This window comes from Euprymna scolopes, chromosome 20 (genome assembly GCF_053919585.1).
Source record: "Euprymna scolopes isolate OS-2025 chromosome 20, ASM5391958v1, whole genome shotgun sequence".
Taxonomy (NCBI): Eukaryota; Metazoa; Mollusca; class Cephalopoda; order Sepiida; family Sepiolidae; genus Euprymna; species Euprymna scolopes.
In genome coordinates, this window is record NC_136501.1 from 25721984 (window position 1) to 25745607 (window position 23624).

General features: G+C 34.7%; 1 protein-coding gene across 1 annotated transcript in view; it reads right to left on the reverse strand.

The window, feature by feature from the left end:
* Positions 1 to 23624, reverse strand: part of LOC145241373 (uncharacterized) — a 149682-nt gene that overhangs the window by 86611 nt on the left and 39447 nt on the right. The gene's annotated exons all lie outside the window — the stretch shown is intronic.

Consider the following 23624-nt stretch of genomic DNA (forward strand, 5'->3'; position numbering starts at 1 on the left):
TTTTTTTTTCTTATCATTTTTTTTATCCTCATGTCTTTGAATAAAATATTTTCAACTTGTCACATTCGATTTCATATCAGTTTTATTTACATAAGAAAAATAAACATATTTACAGCAGAATAATAAAATAATGAGACCATAAGGAAATTACTTTATTGAAATTAAATAAATTTAAAACAAAAACGTGTTTGAATAATACTGAATAGGACTTCTGCTTTTTTTTTTTCATTGAAATTAAATAGCTTGACAATTCCAACACTATTGAAATCGGTTCGTAAGCCACAAACTCAAAGAATTTTAATCCATTTGCTGGATGTTTGGTTTTCAGTAATAAATGTCCCCAAAGGGCATTCAATTCAGTTCAATTCATTTGATAAAAAAGAAAACTATCATGCTTCAGTTGCCAGGGAAAGTAGAAAATTAGACATAAGAGGATACAGTAGCCAAGCAGTTTTCCAAATTCACTTTGAATTGTTGCATTATTGGTGCATTTATTACCTCACTTGAAGGTCTATTCCAGGGATCCTAACTAAGAAAGTGACCCTCCAGTTTAATCAGAATTGACGGAGAAATAGTTTCTTGTAGTGTCCATGTAGATCTCTTTCTGATGCAGAAGTAAATGGTAGGTCATGAGGTCAGAATGATAATTATACAGAGCACCAGTATCTTCTGTTTTTGGAAGTTCCACGGTTTCAGCATCAGAATTATCAGAATACTAGAGGTCAGAGTCAGATTTTTGAGCCTCTAAAAGAATCAACAGGCATCCTGAATCTTGGAAGACTTTAAAATAAGACTTCAGAGTCAAATATTTTGGAATTCTAGGAATTTTGAGACTCCTAGGATTCACAAAATTCTCACACCCACTCATAAGAATCTCTACAAGTGATAGGAGCCTTCTATCATATCTGAAAGTGACACAACTATATAACAAGCAAAATCAGAGATGCGTCGCTGTACAACTCCTGCTCTCTACCTAGCCAAGTTATGACAACACAATTGCCAGCACCTTCAAAATGTAAATCTGGATGGTTCAATGCTTCAGGGCACAGCTCAATGAAGTTTCTGGCCACGGTTATGGTCTTTGGTGTGGTTTCAAGTGAGGGCCACATCATGCCACCTCACATCTTCGAAAGTCAACACCAAAGTGTACCTGAATGAGTGTGGTGATCGCCTGGTGTAATCAGGTAGCCGCTGGCAGACCCTGGATGTGGCAACAGTACTTGGCGCCAATCCACAAGTCCAAAGAAACCCAGGTTTAGCTTTGTACCCTTCCCTCACTTATTGATTATTGAATACAGTTAAATTTGTGCTCAATTTTGCAGTAGATATTAATCTTATTAATTCCTAACTGTGCATCAAACGGATACCATAATACTTCGTTTGTTGCACCTTATTATAACAAAGGTCCATAAAAAAATTTCATCCAGATTGCCCAGTAGTTTCAGAGAAAAAGTGAGAGTAAAAGGTATTGTGGTCACTAATTCCTATTAATCCCTAACTGTGTATTGAATGAATGCTATAACACTTAGTTTGTTGCACCTTATCTTAAAGGTCGATACAAAATTTCAACCAGATCGTCGCAGCAGTTTCAAAGAAAAGGTGTAACAAACAGACAGGCTTCTTAGTCTGAAATATAACCTAATTTATAAAACTCACTATGTCTGTCTGTTTCCATATTTTCAAACTATCTCTTCCGAAACTAGAAGTAGCAGAGCAGCACTAGGGGCCTCAAATGATTGGATTTTTATGGACCATTTTTCTATAGGTCTTTAGCCAGTTTAAATAGTTTTTAAGTGGTCCAAAATGGGTAAAAATTGAAAAAAATCGTTATACATTTTGTACATTCATCTTAGTTTATTTTTAATCATTTCATATGCCTGTCTCGTTGGTATAGTGGTAACATCACCAGCTTCGAATGGTACAGTTTTGCTTTTAGTTTCGATTTTAGCTGATGACAGCCAAATGCTTTTTTTTTTTTTACTTTTGAAATCATGACTATAATAATATATATATGAAATCTGGACAAATTAAAATATCATTTAAGCATATTTTATGACCGGGCAAAGCCACCCCACTCCCGCTAGTCTGTCTATATATCTATAAAAGTAAGAATGTGTGTGTGTGTGTGTGTGTGTGTGCAATGACAAGTCTCAACCTATATACTCAACAAATTTTTGATCTGCAGACTTGAAATTTGATATATAGGGTATTTAGACATGTGGAAAACTTTTTAATCGGTTTTTATCTGGAAAAAAGGGATGCTAAGGAGTCAAAATTGGAAGCTCGATCCTGGGGAGGGGGGGGAGGGTCATCGGATTTTTATCTGTTTGCCAACTGTTTCCCAACTGCGCATGCGTGAATTGTTCACATGACAGCTTCCTTATGATCAGAATAAGTAGGTTTGAAAACACTTTTTAAAAAATCGTGGCAAACTGGACAAATGGTTATCGTACTTGACTCACTGTGTTTAGGTATTGGTTTCAATCTCAGCTTGAGTATTTTTTTTTTTACTTACAAGAAGTGAACAGCTTAGAAAAAAACATAATACTCGCATGCACATGTCACAGTTTCTTTCTGTTTTTTGGGGTTTTTTTTTTTTTTTTAAACTATATCGGGTACTATATAACAATCGGTAGAGGATTGGCTCTAATAATAATAAATTAAAAATTTGCAGAAATTAAATATCAGATTTATGCATATTTTACGGCCATGCTACACCGGACAACCTGCTAGTATAGATATATTAGTTGGTAATAGCTACCTTCCAACATGCCAGGATATTACTGAATAAACAATCTTGGTTTTTTTAATGGATGCGGACATAAGAATACGTAGTTCTTAGAACATCTCTCCCATGCTAATGAGTACGTGTGATTTTTTTTCTTCTTTCTAATCTAGGTTTCTACAGTGAAACCAGGGTAGACAGCTGTCGGTAGTATTTTTTTATCACAATTTTATATCGGTTCTGTTTCATATGGAGGAGTTTTATATTTGTTATAGCTTTACAACTGTTGAGCAAGAGAAGAGGTTATCCGGCATGTGTATGCAGTGAGATGATATATGGAAGTGAAACCTGGCTAGTAACGGTTGAGGACATGCGTTGCATGGAGAGAAATTATATGAGAATGATATGATGGATGAAGACAGGCTTAATCTGATGAGCTTTGAAAAAGATTAAATCTGGACAGTATAGGAAGATGTGTGTAAAACTGGAGATGTTGATGGTATGGTCATGTTGAAAGAATAGATCAGAGTTCTTGGATTAGTAAATGCAAAATATATCAGGTCCAGATCACAGGGGAAGGCCAAGGAAAAAATGGGAAGAAGTGATGAAAATGGATTTGAAAGAATGAAGGATAAATAAAAACTTGTGCAGAGATAGGTTTGTTTAGACGCCAACTTCTAAAATCTATCCAACACATGGCAATATGTAAAACAGATGTTAAATTGATGATGATGGTGATGGTGATGGTGATGGTGATGATGATGATGATGATGATGATGATGATGATGACGGTGGCGGCATACATTTCCAACTATCACTTTCCTGGTTGTATGGCTAGGATCAAAGTATAGTACTAGAGGAAGAGAAATCCTTTATGACTGGGGTAAATTATATATATATATATATATATATATATATATATAAGAATAAGTAGTTAATAAAACATTAAAAAATACTTTGAAAAAGAGTTAAAAACATTTAATTTTAAAAAAGGAAACACTAAATAAATGGATAGTCCTTAATCTGCGGAGTTTCGAAGAAATACTTTCCTTCTCATCAGAGGGTAGGATTTAGCAAAATGCAGGATTGGATTTTGCTTGCAAAAGTATTTAATGAAACTACAAGTAAGTCATAGATCTTACTTGGTAACAAATAGTGAAACAGAGGGAATAGGGTGAAGAAAAACGTGATTTCACGTGAATGAATAGTCTATAAAAGAAAACTAAACAATTGGTGCTTCGATTCTTCATTTATAAGAATTGTCCATATTTATATTTTATATTCCATGTATTTTTTAAATAAAAGCCTAATTTCTGATTCCAAAACAATTCTTTTAATTTTATTTTTTGACAGTAAAAAAAAAAAATATGAAATAAACGCAATATTTTCCAAATAAAGAGTCTGTATATTATTTTCCATGCTTACAGCTGAAAACACTTTTCGTCATGGCAGAATCTGTAGAAAACATCCTTCAGTAATCAGGCGAGATAATAATTACTGAAAAAAAAATCATTACAAACAAAATAAAAACACTAGACAAATATTTGGCATTTAATAAAGCCTGACTGCTCGAGTATTACCATTGCTTGACTGGTAAGAGTTTCAAACAATGCCTGTGGGTGAATTCTTTTTTAGCAAAGAAAAACTTTGCATAAAACCAATCTTACTCTTATCTGTATTTATAGTGGCGTTCATCTGAGGTGGGTTGAGCTGGCTCTAATGCTGTTACTACGTCACACATCAAGACTGTCCACCCTCGTCAATCGGCATGATCTAGCCATTTGCGATGCCATCGTTAGACACCATAAACACAAAGACCGGATATGAGTTTCATGTCTGCCTTGACCGTTGTGAGCAACACCTTGAGTTGGCCACCTCAGCGCTTTCTTCAATCAGTGGTTGCATTGGGTGCCACTAGTTAACACCTCAGCAGGTTGGCACAACATCTGGCCGAACCACCAAAATTCTAATGAAATCCTACTCTCCACACAACTGACTAAAAATTCATACATACAGTTATAAATGCAAATGCAAATACATGCATACAAATATACAAATATAATTATAAAACTCTGGACCTTGAGGCCTTGCTTGAATTTTATCTTTCACAATCGATTGATTCCATCTTTTAAAAAAATGGATGACAGTTAAATTTATAGGCATGGCTCAGAGACGAAGGAATGAGGGTGGAAAGTTGTATGTTTTGGTTTCGATTTTGGCTGATGGCACCCAAGTCATAGATATATATATATTTTTAGTTTTGATCTCACTTCTATATATTCGATTCAATATAATAATCGATAGAGAATTGTCTTAATAATAATAAATAAATATGTAATATGCATGAATTAAAATATCATATTTAAGCGTATGATGAGGCAATGTCAAGCAGCCTGCTAGTGTGTGTGTATATATATATATATATATATATATATATATATATGTTTTAATTTATTTATGTGTTCATCATCATCATCGTCATAAACATCAAAATGACCTGGCGTCCTTAAAACGTTTTTTTTCTATATGAACTTCTTTAACAGAAGATCATGACCAAGGTCTCCCATCGCATGTATCGTTTTGTCGGATATGTATTGTTTTTATTTAGGTATTAATTTATTTAAATGGATTTGAAGATGAATAGGTTTGGACCCATCATCACCGTCGTATATATATATATATATATATATATATATATATGTATATATGTGTGAGTGTGTGTGTATGTATGTGTACATATACAGATTCGTACTGACATATGCGCACATATATTACAGCTATTTACATACAGAACCTGAAGTCCTGCCTTACTAATATTCCTGGTGAACCAAGTGCAAAAGAGATCCAGACAATTGCACTTAATGGAACAGAGAGGATACTAAAAAGAGCTCTCGGTTGGTTTCAATAAAAAGCGGGGCAATGTTGGCAGCTGGTTTGGCTGCCCCATACTCAGCATTACAATCTTCAAAGGAAGAAAAAAAAAAAAAAAAAAAAAAAAAAAGATATTTTATTGTACTTTTTAATGAATCGTTTTGTAATGCATGAACTTGTGTAGAAGAGTTGCTTTACACCGAAAGTGAAAAGCAACATTGCACAGGTAAGAAGGAGAAAGAAAGGACCTGAATTGAAACAACAGCAGCAGCAGCCAAAAATAGATTTTTTTTTTGGCTCTTGCTTTTTTTTTTTTCCACAAGTGTTTCAAAATGGAAAATTTAATCGTCTGATTAACACAACAAAAATATGCAGCAGTCATGAACATACTTATATTTACATCATGTTATTCTATAGATTGTCAGCTTTTTTTAATTTATAATTAATTTTAAGGTTAACGTTACAGCAATTCTCCAAGTAAACATTAATGTATCCTGTGACTTTGTATGGGTTAGTTCATTTAAAAAATAACAGAACATTTGTTATCAATCATGAAAACAATCAGAAAACGATTTAAATTCTGTGAAATCCATATTATTTGGATTCTTCAGACTACATCTTCTCATTTCTTGACGCAACCTTCCGTAGGTGTATCGTGTCAAACTCAATTTTTTTTTTTTTTTGTCAGACTTGAGAATCTGCACAGAATTTCCAACAGAAACCTTTATATAATGCATGGAGATAGCATGCTCTTGTTCTGACATCCTTCAACTTCCGGAAGAGTGCAAAGACTTGTGACATAGTGGATAAAGTACTTGGTAAATTCAGTTGTAAGTTACACTCTTCTGGGGGTTAAAGGTTCAATCCTCAATGTAGGCGAAACTCAAAATACAACTGTGAATTGCTTAGGACATCTATCCAGTCATGACTGATGGTTTAAATAAAGGGTTTTGTTTGAAATTCTGTGCAGATTCCAGAGTTCAATAGAAAGATTTCTGAGTACAACAAAATACACCAGAAGAAGGTCGGAGGTTACATTGACTGAAATGTTGTGAAAATAACACTTAAAAATCAAAATAATACAACTAATTAATCCTCATCTCAAAAATTTATAAGTATAATCCTCTGAGATTGAAAATATAATTATATTTACTGTTTTTATTCATCGTTTTTTTTTACTATTGCAACTGATTATGGGAGCTCAAGCAAATAGTCGAATGGAAAATAATATAATAGGCCAGTACATGTAGAAATTTAGATGACTCGTATAGATTATGTCTGAATGAGAAATTTAGAATTTTAAACTTTTAAAGACCCCAAAACATTGAACTGCAAAAGTGAATAGAAAACAACTGTATACACAGAATAAACATAAATTTGATAATGATACTCAAGAAAAAATAAATGAATGAATGAATGAATAATCATTATTAAATAGAAACTAAACTAATTCAACACCTAAAATAAAAATACAAAAAATTACTCCAAAACAAATTCACCTATTAATGTGGCATATTCACACACAGAAAAAATAAGTCACTTCTCTTCAAAACAAAACAAAGAAGCATGAAGTAAAAGTAAGCTGAACCTTAGTCTGAAAGAAAGCCTACCAATGGCTAATGGAAACATTAACTTGTGGGAAGGAATGACAATGAATCTGATTGGTTAGCTAGATTACTATATATATGTATATATAATAGAAAAATCTTAATGAAAATTAATTAAAATTCTTAAATAATAAAATATCTGTAAAGAAAGTACACAAAATTTTTAATTATCTGACCAATGAGCACACATAAACTTAAAAGACCTAATTCCGTGGAGCTTCGAAAAATCCAATTCTTCTCAACTGAGGAAAGAGGTTTGCAAAAATATACAATACATTTTGCAGATTAATGCATTAAAAGAAACTATGAACTGAATTATATTAGTATAAAAAAGTTTTTTAACAGTTGGTGAAAGTTTATAAAGTTTCATGATGATTATGAAAGCAAAAACAAGGAAAAAAGTAGAAGTATAAAAGCATATGATAAAAATACATTGAATAAGGAGGTTACAGGTTAAGTCCAAAAAAGTCCATTGATAATCCATAAAAACAGGAAACATTTAAGTAGTTATTGCCTCAAATTTTGTTTTGATTTCGGTTCGCTGAACTAATTTAAAGTAAAGAGCATTAAAAACTATTTCAAAACAAAAAAAAAAAACATGACCTGAACTTTTATTGACTATGGTAACATTTATTTCTTGTATATTTATTTTTTCGGGTAGTCGTTTGTTGGCTTTTCTGCTAAACACTCTTACTAAATAATATCGACGAAATATCGAAAAACAAAGAAACAAAGACAGTTTTGAAAAATAATGAAGCTTTACTTACTTTAGTAAAATTATCCGAAACAGCAAAATGGGATATTAAAAAAGTAAACACTTAATTACTTTAGTTTTAAAGCAAAGAATCGCTATAAATATGAATAAGAAAATGGCACCCTTTTCAAGCAGAACAGCTTCATTTCAGTTTTACAATATTGAACGGTGTAGTATTGCGCCGTCGAATTCAGGGTTGTACTATTGTAATGTAAAGAACACGCAGAAAGGGTTGTAATCAACTGAATTCCTTCTAGTACACTGACAAAAAAAAGCTTAAACAGATATATAAATAAAAATAAAAAGGTTATGGAAATGTTTTTAAAAAGACACATAATCACGTGAGCAGGATTTTTTCCTTCTTTTGACACAATAACAAGTAACGTTCTTATTTTTTATTATTTATCTATTTTCGAAAGCGTGCCACGTGCAAGTGGAGAAGTAAAAAAACAGAGTTATGCAAAATTTCTGCTGAGAATTGTCAAAAGTTCCGACTTTTTTGGGGGGAGGGGGGCTTGCACTTTAATAAGAACGTGAATTTATGACGTGAATTTATTCAACACAACATGATTCAACTCAAAAAAAAAATAAATAAAAACTAACGTGAATTAAGATTAAAGTTAAGGTGTTATCGTGGACCCTCACCCCTTTTAAAAAACCTTGTTAAACTTTGTGACATATTTCCATTCTATGAAGGTTAGGTGCGAACGAACACCCCATAATTTTATTATACCATATTTTTTCAAACTGAAACATAATTATCAAAGTATACTTATGCAAATAGATATGAAAAGCCTTTGTTAAAGTTTGTGCCATATTTCTATGGAGTACAGGCGCGAACGCAGACCCCACAATTTTATTATACCATCCCTATTTAAGTTGAAACATACTTATCAAAGTATTCTTAGGTCCATCTATATCAAAAAACCTTGTAAACATTTTTTTTCTATTTTTTATTTCCATTCTTTGGGGGCCAGGTGCGAACACAGACCGCACAATTTTTATGAACCACCGTTCTGCCAGATCAAACATACCCATTCCTGATCCTCGATACATCTTCTATCATTATATGTAATCAGTTTTTTAAAATAGTCAACCATATAGGAGCCTATTCGTGACCAGACACACACACACACACGTTCAGCTTTATATTATAGATATATAAAATAATCTGTTTGTATGTCTCGCTAAAACTTTTGAAATCCAATTCAAATAAGAATGATTCTGATACTGTCTTAAAAAACGTTTATTTCAGTTTTTGCATTTAAACAGGGTTTGTTTTGTATTTATATTTTAATTGGCCTTTTTTTTTTTATCGGCGGTTAAAAAAATCATTTTCTTATTCAAATTTTTTTAGCAGCAGTTGATTTTGCTGAGGGTTGATTAAAGATCAGATTACTATTAAATCACAGATATTTTTTTTTCAATCGTAACATCTGAATACTTTTTTTCTTGCTCACATGCGCCTATTCTGAATTCATAGCAGAGGCCGACATCAGTGGATTTTTTGTTAGTGCACAGTAAAATAATTAAATTAATGCAACTTTATTTTCTTTGTTATATAGCCCAGGCAACGCCATGTACCCCTGCTAGTGTGTGTGTGTGTGTGTGTGTGTGTGTGTGTGTGTGTGTGTGTGTGTGTGTGTGCATATGTAAGTAGGTATAAAAATAAGTGTCAATATTTATTTTTTTATATATAGCTATAAAGCCCCTTTAAAAATTTAAAGTTGAGCCTTCTTTAGCAAATTAAAAAGCGGTTAACTTTAGCACCAATGCAACATTCTGACTTCAGGTCGTTGAATACTCTCTGATTGCTTACTATGTATGTCCGATGACTTGCCATTTATAGACACTTAATCTCCTTCAATTCTTGTGTTAACTGCTAGTGGCCTTGAAGTAGAATTTGAGTTTACAGAGTCAAGGGTGACTTTGTGACTGGGTTCAAATCTCCCGACCGGCAGTAATTATCACCTCTTACACTGTTGATTATGTAAGCATGAAACACTAGTATCTGTAAGTATAAAAATAATTGTTAATATTTGTTTTATAAAATATATATTATCTAGTATATCTATAAAAGTGAGTATGTGTGTGTAAGAGAACACTTCTCAACCTATATACTCAACAAATTTTTGATTTATAGATTTTAAATTTGGTATACAAGATATTCAGACATGTAGAAAACTTTTTAATCGGTTTTCATCCGGAAAAATAAAAATGACTGCTAAGAGGTCAAAATTGAGAAATTAGTACTTGGGGGGCGGGTGGGTGGTGGGGACACCGGATCTTTATTAGTTTTTTTAAAGAATGTGACAAGTTGGTCTAATAATTATCATACTTGACTCACCTCACTGTTTTTAGGTTTTGCTTTTAATGTCAACTCAAGTATTTTTTTTTTACTTACAAGAAAACTGTATAGAAAAAACATAACACTTGCATGCACATCTGAGTTTCTGTAAGAATTAAAATATATTTATGTATATTTTACAACCGGGCAACGCTGAGCAGCCTGCTAGTAGTTATATATAAGTATGCATGTATGTATGTATGTATATGTGCATCTGTAGAATACTGAACATCAGTTGAAGGTGCTACTCTCCTGATACTGCTGTCCTTGTGTGGCACAATGAGGAAGCTCCCTTTGGGGGGAGTTAGGGCTTCTACATTAATAAACTTTATACCTAACTCGTGCCTGATTGTGCTCATGGGGAGGAGAGAAAGAAAGGCATTATTATTGAAAAAAAAAAATATGACAGCTTTAGTAACAGTGCCAATCAGGTATGATTCAAGCCAAGAGTGACAGTTGTTTATAATATTCAACCTAGTCAAAACGCTCTAAGACACCATATTCGAAAGGTCAAACACAAAAGAACTCACCATCAAAGTCTACAAAAACTAAACAATGTTCAAACGTAATGAATGAATGCCTCTCTTTTTTTGTCTTTCACTTTCTTTCTTTCATTCTCTTGCAATGAAAAAAGAGAGGAGAATTAAATTATAATTGTATTGTTTTAAACAGTCAAAGCTTGGACGCATGAGTTTGCGCTGTTCGTGATGAATGTGGATCTACAATAACTGATTTAAATATGCTCCTCCAGTGTTAAATAATAGAATTATATCTTTATAAAAATGCCTTTGTTTGCTATTCATACAGTCGTTAAATTTCAGCATGCAGTCTCTGCCATTTTATGGCGATAATGAAAACGCTGCCTGTAACAATGCAACAAAGACTCAATGACCAATAAGAGACTCATGCCAGCTGGTTATAGCCGATGCCATATCGAACTGTTGATGATTCCATTGTTTGGTGTGACTATCGTGATATTCCCAGGAAGTTTCTCAACCCAGCAACCTGGCTCCCCGGCAAATGATATAGTGCCATATTGATGCTGTAAAACCAGGATACATCCTGAGTTATCATAAAACACAACATCAGTTCTAATCACTAAACAATCACGAACTTTGTTACACTTAACAATCCAACTGCTGCATTATAGAAATGAGGATTGTCCAAAATCAAATGCGTTGGACTGGATATTTACTAAGGATGATATATATGATACTGAAATAACTGTTTTATGGTGAGCTTTCCATAGAAAAGAGACCGCAGCATAAACCCATGAAAAGGTTTACGGATGTATTGAGGCCAACCTAATACCTAATAGATTTCCTTGTCCATAAATGTTGTTTATTATATCTACCAAGTTGATTGCATAAATAGATTAGGCAATTGTATTCATTTTCAGTTAGTGAGAGGTGAATCTATCACCATACTTTCCCTTAAACATGCCAATTGGACTTTTATTAAGTATAATACTTAATAAAATATTTTTTTTTAATAATGGAGAGTAGACAATGCATTGTAGATACGTTATTGGCAGCTCCCGTTACTCTCGCTTCTCTTTATTTGTCCCTCAGTCCTCATTTTTTAATGAGTGATTTTTCTGACAAAGGGAGAAGAAAAAGCTGTATTCTAGGTTAGCAGTATTTTGCATGACCAGTCGCCAGAGATGTCGGAAATTTTCTGTTTCTATGTCTATCCTTGTAGCCATATCAATAGTAAGAGTGCTGGAGGTAAACGTTTTATCTGGGCTGACGTTATCCGCCTGATAGTCAGGGACCCGAACCTTGGATTAACTACTAAGGAGGCTGTCCTATCAGCAGGTGCAAAGTACTGGGGCTACTGTATTGCCATTTGGTGAATGGATTCTGGACCATGCAGTAGCTTCTGGTAGGGCCTCTTGATGCCATATTAATGGGTAATTGTTACGGCTTTACCTTATCATGTACTACAAAAAAAAAAAAAAAAATTCTTTGTTTCTATTTCTCTCTTACTTTCCCTCTCTGTCCTGCTAGAAGCAAATCTGTTAACCTAATCCACAATTCCCAAAACTCCATGATGAAAAGTTTCGAGAAAAAATACACGATTAAACCCGGGTCTCCAACTTCCAATGTAGACCCCCACTACCATGTCTCGTTCTCCAACATCAGGAGTCTAAGGTCTAACCTTCCAGAGGTTGAAACCCTATTACAGGAGACTGAACCAGACCTATTATTACTAAGTGAAACTGGCATTGGACAGACTATTTCCCTAGATGAGTTCGTAATTAAAGGATACTCTAACTTCACTTCCAAATCTGCCCCCAAGATCGCCATGGGCATAGAATATGTGCTGATATTAAAGATGGCTTTCCATGTGGTAGGGACTTCTCCAGAGAAGATCCTAACTTACCCTATATGTGCTTCCGGGTTGCATTAGCTCACACTACTGCATTTATATTTACTTTCTATCGCCTCCACAATAGCGGAGTTACTATCTTTAAAAGCATATCTGAGAAAATTGACCACGTCCTACCTGCTTATCCTTCAGCTAACATTCACGTATGTGGAAACTTCAATGCTCATAATGTGGAATGGTTAATCCACTTAAACAAGACCGATGATGAGGGGAGGTTCAGTCATGATTTCTCCATTGCTTATGACCTCACTCAGATTGTTCACGAACCCACCCATGTGCCCGATACTTCCAGTCAGTACGCAAGCTTTCTAGAACTTTTTCTCACAACTTGACCTGAACTATGTTCAGTTTTCGTTCTGTCTCCACTTGGATCTTCCGACCACTCTGTTGTATCGATTAAGATAAAAATAAAATGTAATAAATCCTCAGATGTACCTCTCCATCGTACAGTATATCGATACTCTATGGTTGACTGGGATAGCTTCCGTACATTTATATCAGATCTACCTCTGCATTCCATGTTTAAAAAGGATGTGTCCTCTATAGTATCAGACCTGACGGAATGGTTAATTGTAGGTATAGACCGTTACATTGAAAAAGTTCCAGCAAAAACCTAACAGCCAGCCATTGTTCTCTCCAGAATGTGCTGCTGCCATTGAGCACAGAGATCACTTTTTCCATTGCTTCCAACGTAAGAGATGTACTGAGACTAAAGCCACTTTCAGGACTGCCAGCAACCACTGTAAAAAAGTAATAAAGAACGCATACTCAGTCCGTTAAGTCCAAAGTAGCTGAGCAGTGACTTGGTTCCCACCAGTTTTGGCAAATAGCAAACAGAATCCTGAACAGAAGTGTGTGCTCTATCCCAACTATCATCAATGGACCTGAGGTAATCTCGTCAGTATCAGACAAAGCCAAACTCTTTGCCAAGAACTTTGCAGCTAATTCTACCCTTTGCAACCAAGGCCACAAACCCCCAATATTTTCTCCTGTATCAGAAAACATGTTATGTGATATACAAATATCTGTACGTGATGTTGCCAAGCTAATCAAAAATCTTGATTCCAGTAAAGCAACTGGCCCTAACGGTATTCCAATTATAGTACTCAAAAAAACTTCAATCAGAACTAGAGCCCATACTTACAAAATTGTTCAAACGTTGTCTTAAGGAGAATTGCTTCCCATCACCCTGGAAAATCTCATCAGTATGCCCTGTATTTAAGAATTCAGGTAATAAGTCATCTCCTTCACAGTACAGGCCAATAAGTCTCCTGTGTATCGTGTTAAATAGGGAAGTAATCAACCATCTCAGCAAAAATAACCTTCTTTGTGACACACAACACGGTTTCCATTCTGCTAGATATACAGCAGGTGTGCTTACAGTTATATCTCATAAGATTAGCAAATCTCTCAACAGAGGCAACCTTTCTAGGGCAATTACTCTTGGCATATAAAAGGCCTTTGATAGGGTATGGCATAAAGGTTTACTTCACAAGCTCTCCAGCTATGATATAGCTGGAAATGTCTTCTCAATTATTAAATCATTTCTCTCTCATAGGTTCATAAGAGTAGTAGTTGATGGGCAGAAATCAGAAACTCACAGTATTAATGCTGGAATCGCTCACAGGTTCATCCTTGGCCCAACTCTCTTCCTGATCTACATTAATGATCTTCCAAATCACATCCTTACATCATTCGTAGACATTTATGCTGATGACACTACTATCTATGGTAGCACATCTAAGACCATAAACGACCAAGTTCTCTCCGATTCTCTCTCCTCTGATCTTGAGCACGTGGTACAATGGGGAAAGAAGTGGCTGTTTATTTTCAATGCATCTAAAACCAAGCTTTTATCTTTACATCATCAACGCTCTGATCCCCATCTGGCATCAATTGAAATGAATGGCTCTCGTCTTGAGGAGGCCTCATGTTTTGACAAGCTTCTGGGTTTGACCTTTACTCCTGATCTGAAATGGAACACATATCAAATGTGTTGCCAAGGCCCTGAAAAAATGGTGGGATCCTTCTATCGATCCAGTAGATATCTCATGGTGATGCAATTCTCTTTCTATATAAGAGTCAGGTATGTTCAAGGATGGAGTACTGTTGCCACATCTGGGCAGGAACTGCTAGAAAGGACTTATCCTGCCTTGATACAGTTCAAAGACTTTGTAGCCTTGTAGGAGATGTCTTTTTCTCTTCCCTGCAACCTCTTTCTCACAGAAGCGATGTTGCGAGTTTGTCTCTGATGTATCGTTATTTTCATAAGTGCTCGACTGAGCTTCAGTCTATGGTCCCTCCCTCACCAAACTTTCACAAGAAACACTTGTCTAGCTGTAAACACTATCAATAATTCCCCTCACTCTTTATCTGTGCCTAAACCTAAACGTAGATTCCATGAACAAAGCTTCTTTCTTAGAACTGCACGCCTGTGGAATTGTCTTCCGTTTTCCTGCTTTCCAGCTGACTACAATATGGCTGTTCTCAAGTCCAACATAAACAAGTTTTTGATGAGCCCTTCCACTTAAGTTAACAAATTTACCGAATTCCCATTACTAACGATTGCTATATTGTCCAATTGACTACTGTACACTCTTTAACCCTTATCGTCGAGTGGCCTCTGGGGCCTTGATAAGTGGTGATGCCTATGTAAAAAAAAAAAACCTTGAGATAGAGACTGTTACAAACGATTGGGAAGTTCATACTTCGGATCAAAATAAATGAAGAAAAATAATCACAGTAAGAATGCAGAAAATTTGAGGAAAAATATTTTAAGCATGCAGTACTGAAGCGTGCTCTTAGAAAACAGGATGAATCTGCAATTCCTGCCCAATTGCAACAGGAATTGAAATGTACAATCAGTGGCAGATTTCTTCTACCTAAAGCCGGTTTGATGAACCATGTGAGGTCACACAATGTCAAGCATGACAAACAAGTATATGAGGCTGTGCTGCTTCCCAGACCACACAAGTTTTGTTGTAATGGTTTTGTCTCTAATTCAGCAAACGTTTTGACAAGACTCCCAATGGTTCATAATGAAGTCTCACCACAAACAATACCAAATACTGACAAGTTTCCCGGTTACCTCTGTGAACAATTTTGCAAGAGTGTAGCTGGTTTGAACAGCCATCTATATGCGTATGGATGCTCTATATCAATCTGAAGAGATGACAAGCTTCTGTCAAGAAGTTTTTTTGTTTTTTTACATGGAAGTCACCGCTTATCAAAGCCCGAAAGCCACTCGGAGATAAGGGTTATTGCAATGGGATAGTGTCATAGTAATCATTAGTATCGGAGATTTGATAAAGTGTCTTACTTAAGGAGGCAGTTCATCAGGAATTTGTTTATGTTGGACTTGAAGACATCCAAGTTGTAGTCAGGTGGGAAACAGGCAGACGGAAGAGAGTTCCACTGGCGTGCACTTCTAAGAAAGAAGCTTTGTTCATGGAATCTACGTTTTAGTTTTGGCATAGTTAAAGAGTGAGGAAAATTTTTGACAGTGGTTTCAGCTAGACTGGTGTTTATCGTGAAAGATTGGCGAGGGGGGACCAGGGATTGGAGCTCAGATGAGCATTTGCCATGGAAGTAATGATAAAACAAAGACAGGCTTACAACATCTCTTCTATGGGAGAGAGGTTGCAGGGAAGAGAAAAGGGCATTCCCCACTAAGCCACAAAGTCTATTTTGTACTCTGTCAAGGCAGGATAGGCTGTTTTTAGCAGCTCCTGTCCAGATGTGGCAGCAGTATTCCATCCTTGGGTGTACTTGGCTTTTATATAGATGAGAATTCCATCAGTAGTGAGATATCTTCTGAAGTGGTAGAAGGATCCCACCATCTTTCCAGTAACCTTGCCAACAGACTTGATGTATGTGTTCCATTTCAGGTCAGGAGTAAAGATCAATCCCAGAAGCTTAACAAAACATGGAGTCTCCCCTAGATGAGAGCCATCCATTTCAATTGATGCTAGATGGGGATCAGAGCGTTGATGATGTATCAATCATCATCATCTACTAATAGTTATATATAAGTATGTATGTGTGTGTGTGTGTGTGTGTGCAAGCAATGGAATTTCCCATCTGATTATCAGAAGAATTTCACAGATTAATTTGATTAAAATGAATCATAAATTATTACCTACATCTTGGTAAGCATACTTATCTGAGATTTCTGGAGTTATATTCCTCAACCTGATACTAATATACCTGAGGACTTTCTGTAAAAGTTCAACATGCACGTTGAACTCAATTCCTGTCTAATCTATTTTAAAAATAAAAAAAGATTTTATCACAAAACTTGTATACACTCTTTTCACATTAACATTGTTTTTACCGTTCTAATACATATTGTACCCCCCACACACACACACCCTTCTTCACATAAGGAACCCTATTAAACAACATTTAGCACTTCTTTTCCTTCCCTGCTTAATCGCTCAGCATGTGTATATAAGCAGAAAACTGCCACCTCCATGCCGTTTCATTCCCTACCCTTGATTTTACAGCCCATGAAGCAAGGAAGGAGTGAAGAAAAATGGCCAATAGAACATATTCTGCACACAGAAAAAAAAAAAAAAAAAGAAGCAATTTTCTTCTTTTTTTTCTTATTCTCAGAATTTTGTTCTGCCTCAAAGAATAAAAAGTATTCGGAAGAGTTTGTATTTTTGTAACTGGGGTTTTTTATGCTTCTTGAAGAGAAATCTTCCTTGCCTGATAATCATAGTAAAAATATAAAAAAAAAGAATTGTCCTAATGATGAGCTTAGCTTACATTGGTTCAAGGGTGCTTATGTAGAGCTCCTCCTGTTTTTCACCATCCTCCTCCTTCCTAAGGAGAATAAAGATAATCTTTCTACTAAAATGATGATGGTGATGATAGTGATAGTGATGATGATATCTCGATTGGTTGTCACCGTGAACAAGTCACCTTTATATGTTTTATTAGGTTGGGAAAAAGTTGGAGTAATGTAAATAAAGGATGATTGATAAGAGAATTGATGAGATGAATGGAGTGATCTAAATAAATTTAAAAAAAAAAGAGAAAGAGAATGAGAGAGAGAGAAAGAGAGAGTAAAAATGGGAGAGAGAGAGAATATAAGAGAGTAAAAATGGGAGAGAGGGAGAATGCAAGAGAGAAGGAGAATAGAATAGAAAAGAGAGAGAGAATGGATGAAAGAAAGAGAATGGAAGAGAAAGAGAGAATGGAAGAGAGAGAGAGTGGAAAGAGAGGGAGAAAGGAAAAAGACAGAATGAAAAAAAGAGAGAGAATGGAAAAAAGAGAGAATGGAAAAAAGGGAGAATAGAAAAAAAGAGAGAATAGAAAAAAGAGAGAGAGTAGAAAAAAGAGAGAGAATGGAAGAAAGAGAGAGAATAGAAAAAAAGAGAGAGAATAGAAAAAAGAGAGAGAATAGAAAAAAAAGAGAGAGAATAGAAAAAAGAGAGAGAATAGAAAAAAAGAGAGAGAATGGAAGAAAGAGAGAGAATGGAAGAAAGAGTGAGAGAATAGAAGAAAGAGTGAGAGAGAGAGAGAGAGAGAGAGAATGTAAGAGAGAGAGAATGGAAAAAGGGGATTATTTCATGCATTTAAACACTTAAATCCTATGAGGATTTGTTTCAAATTGAGAAACAATCATGAACAGCTTAACAGAAGCAATTGTTAAAAGCTTGACATAAATATGATCATAAAAAACAAAAACAAATACAAAAGCTCATTTCAATAACAATTATATTACGAGTCAAAGCAAAAAAAATAAAATCAGTTCTGGTAAACATCTGTCGGTTTATCCAAAACATTGTCACAAAAGTTAAATGTAATTTTACTTATGCTTGGATTTTTTTTACATAACAACAATCAATCCTATAATGCAATATGACACCCTTTTTTTTTCTTTTTTTTTTTAAATATAAACGAATCATCACTTATCAAGGCCAAAAGCCACTCTAGGATAAGCGTTAATGAGAATGTCGAATGATGAACATGAGATGATTAAAAACGATGGGTGATATATACAAGATTTGATTACTTAAGAGAACAGCTCAATAAATATTCTTTGAAGTTGAAGACAACCATGCTGTAGTCTGCAGGGAAGTTGCCCCAGGGCAATGTGTCATACATGATCACTGTTGTTTTAGAAATTAAATGTCATCACTCCTTAATAAAGTTCTTGTAAAATAATGTTTTTTTTTTCATATTACTTATATTATTTGGACTACTGTTCTCATCTTGAGCGTTTTCAGTTGATGTAACCTCTAACCGTTTTCAAGTGTATTGTGTCAAACTTAGAAATCTGTATGGAATTTCGAACGGAACCCTTTATTTAATCTACAAGAGTATCATGCTCGTGTTCAGGCTGCAAGGAGAGTAAAAAGTTGATCTTGGGTTTCCAGAAACAATGTTTCTGACAAAGAGGAAAAAACTGTTGCATTCTGGATCAGAATCTATTCCATCATCGGCAAATTTTTAGACTATTACTATTTTTCATTTTAGCTCCTTACATCATGTGGCTTCATGCCTTGTCTGGGGCGATTTCTATTAAAAAAAAAATTGTATTCTGAGTATTGCCCACATTGAAGATTGAACCTTCAACTGCTAGAAGAGTATCATTTCCAATTGAATTTTACCAAGTACTTTATCCACTACATGATAGGTGTTAAATAGCAGGGGACTCATATTGGAACAATACATATAACGGATATAACGATAGTGATGATGAGGGAGAGAAGACATTTATACAGTTCTGGGATGCTTGGGACTTCATATATATACTGATTGGAGATGTATACAAGTTCTTAACACAGAGATGCATAATCTTCGAACGGTTACACAATGTTCATTATAGATGATAATCACAATTACCTTTTCTGTTGTAACTGAATGACGACATAAGACAACACTTACAAAACATAATGATGATTCTTTATTCATTGGACCGGTAGAATGCTGATGACGTCAGGAATTCAAATTTGGGATCTACATAGTTTAATGTTCTTCCTTTCGCTTCCAAAGGACTGACTCAAACTCAACCCAACTCAACTGCTCTCAACTCTACTCTTCTGACTCCCAGACTGACTCTCTTTAGCTCCTATATTGAGAATCCCCCTTCGTCTATGACGTCAGAAGTGTGTTTCCACAACGTGACTAATTCAAGTGGCTATGCATGATTTTCCAAACACAATTTTAAAAGAATTCTCAACATATAATTCTAACCTATTTTTTTTAACAATATATTTTTAATTTGTATTGTTCATTCTTTAGCTGATATTTTTAATATTCAGTTTTCTAAAAGAATGAACAATCAATTCTTTTTATGATATAAACAATATCTAACTATTTCTAATAGAATTTAAAAATAGACTAAATTCTAACATTCCAATTTCTGAATCTTGCTTACAAGGTTCGAGTCTTGGCTTATCCTAATCTCATTTTCACCTATCTAATACTCTTCTTATTTACATGGAAAAAAGATAGGCCTTCCATGTAACATAGGTTCTTGCATACATAATTTTTTTTTTTTTTTTTTTTTTTGGGGGGGGGGGTCACCAAACTGTAATTGAAGAGACTTCGTCTGTCCCTCAATCCATCCATCAGTCAATCAAGTTTATTTCTGAAATAGCAGATCTTAAATGAAAAACTTACATCCAATCTGTTGCTAATACCATTGGAAAAAAATAAAAAAATGATTGGATCATTTTACCGTTCCAAAAAATTATTAACTCCTGATGCAATTCTCTACCTAGATAAGAGCTAGATGCATCCTAAGGTGGAGTATTGTTGTCACATTTGGGGAGCCCCTCAGAACATCTTCAATTCCTAGAAAGGCTTTGAAATCTAGTCAGGGATTATCTTTGCCGGTCCTTACAACCTCTTTCTCACAGAAGAGGCTGTCACTCTCTTTCTGTCTCTATTTTCTCCATGTGTAAGATAGCGCGGACGCACATAAGCAAATGCATGTGAAATGACGTCACCAGTAGGGAAAAATAAAGATTTTAAACAAGAGATCACGTTAGAGACAGGGAGAATGTTTGAGATCACGTTATAGGCATGAATGACGCTCGAGAAGACGATCACATGAGGGACGTCAAAGTGGTTATGAGAGAATGAGGAAATAAATGTCGTACAAAAAAAAAAAAAAAGTGAGTTGAAGCTCTTTAATTCTTTGTCCACTTTGCGACTGAGCCTACATACAATGTGTTGGTTCCTGGACAACATTACAGATGGAAGGTTCTCGGTTGAGCTCCAATATGTGGTTCCTCCTAGTAAAACATTCACTACAAGAATTTGCTTATGCTACCACAATGAAAAATAACTTTTTCTGCTCTGTCTGCCTAACGTCAGGCAAAATTTTTTTACAAACCGAGCTTCTTCACAAGGGCTTTCTATTTGTGAAACACATCACAGGATTGCTTCCCTGCAGATTACAACATAGTCGTCTTCGAATCCAATGTCAGCAGATTCTTGTCATATATTGTGCTCACAAATAATCAAACAGCACATTCTTTTTTTTTATTATTGGGAGTCACCACTTATCAAAGCTCAAAGGCCACTCGAGGATAAGGGTTAATGAATGTAAGGTGGTAGTTTAGTAATCACCAATGGCCAATTTGGGTAGAATTTGATTATTTATGGCGACGGCTCAACAAGAACTTCTTTACATTGGATTTGAAGACTACTATGTTGTATTTGATTAGGAAGCAGACCAGTGGAACAGTGTTCCATAGGCAGGCAGTTCTGGAAAAGAAGTTTTGTTCATGGAATCTGTGTTTAGATTTAGGCACAGATAGCGAGTGGGGGAAATCATATGTAGAGGTTGTAGCTAGTCGAGTGCTTTTTTGTGAAAGTTTAGCAAGGAGAGGACCATAGATTAGAGTTCAGTCGAGCACTCGCCATGAAAATAACTAAACATTCTCAATTTTCTTACGATAGTTTTTATCTTTGCCAATTTTTTTTAATGGAAATTGCTCCTGACGAGGTATGAAGTCACTTGATGCAAAGAGGTTAAAAAAACACTACTTTAAGATCAAAAACTATAGTCAATGATAGTTCCAAACCATAAAATAGAAATAAAGTCAGAAATGTTCACACATGGAATGTGAGGACTAAAGAACAAAATAAGGGAAGCAAGAGATCAAAGTAATGGTGCAATTTCTACTATCCTTACTTTTTAACTAGCTGTCATTCATCTCATTAACCCTTGTCCTCGAGTGGCTTTTGCTAAGTGGCGAAACAGGTGAAACAACAGTAAAAGATGTAAAAAAAAAAGAAAAAAGAAAGAAAGAGAGCATTTTCACTGATAAACATTTAGAGTTTAATGGACACTTAAGAATATTGGTTCTTCCTTTTTTTCTCATTAATCTAATTGTATATAATAATTACATTTTTTTTTAACTAAATGTATTCCAAACTAAATTTTATGATCTCTATGTCTTTTCCTAGAAAAAGTCATTCGTTGAAGAGTTTACAATTTTGCACAAATCAAGACGAAAATATGAGAGAAACTACGAGAATATGAGAAGGGGGAGGCAGGTTTTATTTTGAGGGTTACATGGATTGCTAAGGAAAAAAAAAGTTTGGTTGTTTAAAAGAAAAAAAAAAAAAAACTATACCTCTGTACTAAATCTCTGGTACTCTACAACCATATACTAAGCACAAGCTCAAATGTTGGGGGAGGAAGGAAGAGTTTAGAGAAATTGGGGATGGAAAGATTGTGTTGCATTTGTTTGCTGCAGGAGAAGGTTTATCTGATTTGAAAACTCAGTCTCACTTCTTTGGGTTTTTTTTCTTTCAAGCAACATTCACCAGAACCTGCGTTCTTGAACAGTTCTGCCATTGCCTTTCTTTTTGCATTTAAATAAAACCTAGAGCACCCACCTGGATCTCATAACTCAGAAAAAAATAATCCAACTCGGCGTACTGTTATTTTTAGATGTGTAATTTTTTTTTATATTTCGTATTTTGCAGTGCTATTCATTTGGTTTATTTTTTAGAAGGTTATCTATTTTTTAAATTTATATATAATTTATTTATTTATTTATATTTTTACAAAGTAGTTACCACTAATCAAGGCCTGAAGGTAATTCGAGGATAAGGGTTAATGCATGTCAGATGGCTAGTGAGACAACACCATAATGGCCAGTAGTGATGGAAATTAGATAGAATTTGATTACTTAAGGGGATGGCTCAAGAAAAATTTGTTTACATTGGATTTGAAAACGGCCATATCGTAGTCAGCTGGAAAGCAAACCCATTATACAGAGTTCCACAGGCGGGCAGTTCTAGGAAAGAAAATTTGTTTATGGAATTGGCGTTTACATTAAGGCACAGAAAGAGTGGGGGAAATTGTAGATAGTGGTTGTAGCTAGATGAGTCTGTTGAATGTTTTCCATAGAGAGACCATATCTCAGTTGAACACTTAGTTAGATATATGTGCATGTTTATATATTTCTATGTATAGGATTCACTCCTAAACTAATTAACAAAAATATCATCAATTTTGAAACACAGGAGCAAAGGCATTAGGAATTGCAATGCAGAATATATTTAGTTTTAATTAGTTTTATGCAACAGCAGTAAAAAGTGCCTGAAAATCGTTTGTAAAAAAAATTCAGATACTTTCGATTTTTGTGAAATTATAACAATAAATTATTAGGCATCTATTAATAAATATTCCTAAAATTAAAGTTTAAGGGTTTCAAGGGATCATAATATGGGCATAACCACCTATTTTGAAGTTCAAGTATATCAGATTTGCATTGGATTTTATTCAGAGTCACTAAAAACCAATTGGGAGGTGACAGTGGTTCAGTGGTTAACAACACTAACTGACAACATTGATGACCTACATTCGGATCCAATTTGTCCTAGAAAAATCATTTTCACTTAGCATGTTGGCAATCTTCATGTGGTCCCTCCCATAAGGACTCTATGTCTTTC